The 5000-nt window shown below is 46.8% G+C and overlaps 5 non-coding genes across 5 annotated transcripts; 2 read left to right on the top strand and 3 right to left on the bottom strand.

Annotated features, from left to right (window-relative positions):
- Positions 1-56: 56 nt before the first annotated feature.
- On the top strand, positions 57-130 carry TRNAN-GUU (transfer RNA asparagine (anticodon GUU)). The gene has a single exon. It is a non-coding gene; the product is annotated as a tRNA-Asn (tRNA).
- A 497-nt stretch (positions 131-627) lies between these two features.
- On the bottom strand, positions 628-699 carry TRNAG-UCC (transfer RNA glycine (anticodon UCC)). The gene has a single exon. It is a non-coding gene; the product is annotated as a tRNA-Gly (tRNA).
- A 1560-nt stretch (positions 700-2259) lies between these two features.
- On the bottom strand, positions 2260-2331 carry TRNAG-UCC (transfer RNA glycine (anticodon UCC)). The gene has a single exon. It is a non-coding gene; the product is annotated as a tRNA-Gly (tRNA).
- Positions 2332-3082: 751 nt separating this feature from the next.
- Positions 3083-3156, top strand: TRNAN-GUU (transfer RNA asparagine (anticodon GUU)). The gene has a single exon. It is a non-coding gene; the product is annotated as a tRNA-Asn (tRNA).
- A 497-nt stretch (positions 3157-3653) lies between these two features.
- Positions 3654-3725, bottom strand: TRNAG-UCC (transfer RNA glycine (anticodon UCC)). The gene has a single exon. It is a non-coding gene; the product is annotated as a tRNA-Gly (tRNA).
- Positions 3726-5000: the final 1275 nt, after the last annotated feature.

Below are 5000 nucleotides of genomic sequence, written 5' to 3'. Positions count from 1 at the left end.
CTCCACAAGACACACATACATCCCCATAAAATCATTTAGCAACAACTGCAGGCACAGTCTCTGTGGCGCAATCGGTTAGCGCGTTCGGCTGTTAACCGAAAGGTTGGTGGTTCAAGCCCACCCAGGGACGGCCTTTCCTTTTGTGTTCAACAGTTGTCCGAAGAGAACCCCAGATAGCCATGTAGATTCATTTGAGACACGTTGGAATCTCATTCACGTTCATGAAAAGGGTGAGCAGCATCAAGTTCATGTCTTAGTGATACAACAGACATCCCTGGCAGTGTCTGTGACCAAATGAAGTTTTCTGTACCCCAGAAGCAGCAGTAAAGTATTAGCCGGGGATCGAACCCAAAGCCTGGCGACGGCTGTCAAGCCAAAGAAAGGCAGTTCAAGCCCACCCAAGGACAGGCTCGCTTTAGTGCCTTGCTAGCTATTTGTTTAGAACATTATAGAGTGTCTGCATTAAGTGTTGACCATTTAGAAAGAACTTTAAGCTGGCGTAGAGTCTGCTGCACCGGAATGGAACCTCTCCAGAGACTGAGCAGGTGCAGGATGTCCTAACTGTTCAGAGATCTTGTCTTGGTCTTGTCTTCCATGGAATTGTAGGGTGCCAAAAGCAAGCTCACATGCGTTGGCCGGGAATCGAACCCGGGTCAACTGCTTGGAAGGCAGCTATGCTCACCACTATACCACCAACGCTACATGCTGAAACTTGCCTAGCATGTACCATTGCAATATACCCAAGAGAAAAATGAGCTTGCTTATTTGCCTACTTTGCTAGATGTAAGCAGTGGGACACATGGTGATACTGCTTACAGACTTCAATTCAAGACTTCAGAAAGATCATGTGCCCCCCTGGATGATGCTGGTGCAACACACACAGCAAAGGACAGCAATTTGAAGTCTGGAAGATTCCAGGGCAAGGGTGGGAAGGATGAAAAGCTAGGTGGCCATGCAACCATTCCTGCTAACCCAAAGCTTACTTGTGCCCTACAACACATTGGCTTAAGACTTGACCAAATCCAATGCTCCAATATGGGGAAGCTTCTCTGTTTGCTGTTTTTTTTTTTTTTTTTTTTTTTTTTTTAAGTGCGGTGTCACAGTTCACCCATCTCTTCAACTGCAAGAACGGCCCAGGAGTAGTCTTAGCTACCCTAATATGTACGTTACAGCAGGGCCCTTATTACACTTTCTCTTACAGGGCAATGGAAACCGTTTTGCCCATGCGATAAAGCAAGGTGCAAAAATGAATTCATGCCTAGCAGAGGATGGTTTCGATCCATCGACCTCTGGGTTATGGGCCCAGCACGCTTCCACTGTGCCACTCTGCTTCTGTTTGAATTCAACCTTCAAGTTTAAGAAGGGTACATTAGTTGAAATAGTTACACTACTATATATGTTACAGCAAGGCCCTAATGACACTTTCTCTTAAGGGGCTATGGCCGACAATTGGCCCATATGGTAAGCAAGGTATAAAAACCAACGTACACCTAGCAGAGGATGGTTTCAATCCATCGATCTCTGGATTATGGGCCCAGCACGCTTCCGCTGCGCCACTCTGCTGCCATACAGTGAATGCTTCATTGTGGGAAAAAGTGGCGTTAAACTTCTTGGAGCAGACTTACTTCCTCACTCCACAAGACACACATACATCCCCATAAAATCATTTAGCAACAACTGCAGGCACAGTCTCTGTGGCGCAATCGGTTAGCGTGTTCGGCTGTTAACCAAAAGGTTGGTGGTTCAAGCCCACCCAGGGACGGCCTTTCCTTTTGTGTTCAACAGTTGTCCGAAGAGAACCCCAGATAGCCATGTAGATTCATTTGAGACACGTTGGAATCTCATTCACGTTCATGAAAAGGGTGAGCAGCATCAAGTTCATGTCTTAGTGATACAACAGACATCCCTGGCAGTGTCTGTGACCAAATGAAGTTTTCTGTACCCCAGAAGCAGCAGTAAAGTATTAGCCGGGGATCGAACCCAAAGCCTGGCGACGGCTGTCAAGCCAAAGAAAGGCAGTTCAAGCCCACCCAAGGACAGGCTCGCTTTAGTGCCTTGCTAGCTATTTGTTTAGAACATTATAGAGTGTCTGCATTAAGTGTTGACCATTTAGAAAGAACTTTAAGCTGGCGTAGAGTCTGCTGCACCGGAATGGAACCTCTCCAGAGACTGAGCAGGTGCAGGATGTCCTAACTGTTCAGAGATCTTGTCTTGGTCTTGTCTTCCATGGAATTGTAGGGTGCCAAAAGCAAGCTCACATGCGTTGGCCGGGAATCGAACCCGGGTCAACTGCTTGGAAGGCAGCTATGCTCACCACTATACCACCAACGCTACATGCTGAAACTCGCCTAGCATGTACCATTGCAATATACCCAAGAGAAAAATGAGCTTGCTTATTTGCCTACTTTGCTAGATGTAAGCAGTGGGACACATGGTGATACTGCTTACAGACTTCAATTCAAGACTTCAGAAAGATCATGTGCCCCCCTGGATGATGCTGGTGCAACACACACAGCAAAGGACAGCAATTTGAAGTCTGGAAGATTCCAGGGCAAGGGTGGGAAGGATGAAAAGCTAGGTGGCCATGCAACCATTCCTGCTAACCCAAAGCTTACTTGTGCCCTACAACACATTGGCTTAAGACTTGACCAAATCCAATGCTCCAATATGGGGAAGCTTCTCTGTTTGCTGTTTTTTTTTTTTTTTTTTTTTTAAGTGCGGTGTCACAGTTCACCCATCTCTTCAACTGCAAGAACGGCCCAGGAGTAGTCTTAGCTACCCTAATATGTACGTTACAGCAGGGCCCTTATTACACTTTCTCTTACAGGGCAATGGAAACCGTTTTGCCCATGCGATAAAGCAAGGTGCAAAAATGAATTCATGCCTAGCAGAGGATGGTTTCGATCCATCGACCTCTGGGTTATGGGCCCAGCACGCTTCCGCTGCGCCACTCTGCTGCCATACAGTGAATGCTTCATTGTGGGAAAAAGTGGCGTTAAACTTCTTGGAGCAGACTTACTTCCTCACTCCACAAGACACACATACATCCCCATAAAATCATTTAGCAACAACTGCAGGCACAGTCTCTGTGGCGCAATCGGTTAGCGCGTTCGGCTGTTAACCGAAAGGTTGGTGGTTCAAGCCCACCCAGGGACGGCCTTTCCTTTTGTGTTCAACAGTTGTCCGAAGAGAACCCCAGATAGCCATGTAGATTCATTTGAGACACGTTGGAATCTCATTCACGTTCATGAAAAGGGTGAGCAGCATCAAGTTCATGTCTTAGTGATACAACAGACATCCCTGGCAGTGTCTGTGACCAAATGAAGTTTTCTGTACCCCAGAAGCAGCAGTAAAGTATTAGCCGGGGATCGAACCCAAAGCCTGGCGACGGCTGTCAAGCCAAAGAAAGGCAGTTCAAGCCCACCCAAGGACAGGCTCGCTTTAGTGCCTTGCTAGCTATTTGTTTAGAACATTATAGAGTGTCTGCATTAAGTGTTGACCATTTAGAAAGAACTTTAAGCTGGCGTAGAGTCTGCTGCACCGGAATGGAACCTCTCCAGAGACTGAGCAGGTGCAGGATGTCCTAACTGTTCAGAGATCTTGTCTTGGTCTTGTCTTCCATGGAATTGTAGGGTGCCAAAAGCAAGCTCACATGCGTTGGCCGGGAATCGAACCCGGGTCAACTGCTTGGAAGGCAGCTATGCTCACCACTATACCACCAACGCTACATGCTGAAACTTGCCTAGCATGTACCATTGCAATATACCCAAGAGAAAAATGAGCTTGCTTATTTGCCTACTTTGCTAGATGTAAGCAGTGGGACACATGGTGATACTGCTTACAGACTTCAATTCAAGACTTCAGAAAGATCATGTGCCCCCCTGGATGATGCTGGTGCAACACACACAGCAAAGGACAGCAATTTGAAGTCTGGAAGATTCCAGGGCAAGGGTGGGAAGGATGAAAAGCTAGGTGGCCATGCAACCATTCCTGCTAACCCAAAGCTTACTTGTGCCCTACAACACATTGGCTTAAGACTTGACCAAATCCAATGCTCCAATATGGGGAAGCTCCTCTGTTTGCTGTTTTTTTTTTTTTTTTTTTTTTTTTTTTTAAGTGCGGTGTCACAGTTCACCCATCTCTTCAACTGCAAGAACGGCCCAGGAGTAGTCTTAGCTACCCTAATATGTACGTTACAGCAGGGCCCTTATTACACTTTCTCTTACAGGGCAATGGAAACCGTTTTGCAAATGCGATAAAGCAAGGCGCAAAAATGAATTCATGCCTAGCAGAGGATGGTTTCGATCCATCGACCTCTGGGTTATGGGCCCAGCACGCTTCCGCTGTGCCACTCTGCTTCTGTTTGTATTCAACCTTCAAGTTTAAGAAGGGTACATTAGTTGAAATAGTTACACTACTATATATGTTACAGCAAGGCCCTAATGACACTTTCTCTTAAGGGGCTATGGCCGACAATTGGCCCATATGGTAAGCAAGGTATAAAAACCAACGTACACCTAGCAGAGGATGGTTTCGATCCATCGACCTCTGGGTTATGGGCCCAGCACGCTTCCGCTGCGCCACTCTGCTGCCATACAGTGAATGCTTCATTGTGGGAAAAAGTGGCGTTAAACTTCTTGGAGCAGACTTACTTCCTCACTCCACAAGACACACATACATCCCCATAAAATCATTTAGCAACAACTGCAGGCACAGTCGCTGTGGCGCAATCGGTTAGCGCGTTTGGCTGTTAACCGAAAGGTTGGTGGTTCAAGCCCACCCAGGGACGGCCTTTCCTTTTGTGTTCAACAGTTGTCCGAAGAGAACCCCAGATAGCCATGTAGATTCATTTGAGACACGTTGGAATCTCATTCACGTTCATGAAAAGGGTGAGCAGCATCAAGTTCATGTCTTAGTGATACAACAGACATCCCTGGCAGTGTCTGTGACCAAATGAAGTTTTCTGTACCCCAGAAGCAGCAGTAAAGTATTAGCCGGGG

The sequence above is a fragment of the Hyperolius riggenbachi genome, chromosome 4 (genome assembly GCF_040937935.1).
Source record: "Hyperolius riggenbachi isolate aHypRig1 chromosome 4, aHypRig1.pri, whole genome shotgun sequence".
Classification (NCBI taxonomy): domain Eukaryota; kingdom Metazoa; phylum Chordata; class Amphibia; order Anura; family Hyperoliidae; genus Hyperolius; species Hyperolius riggenbachi.
Note: the sequence above shows the minus strand (reverse complement) of the source record. Positions and strands in the feature narration are given on the sequence as shown.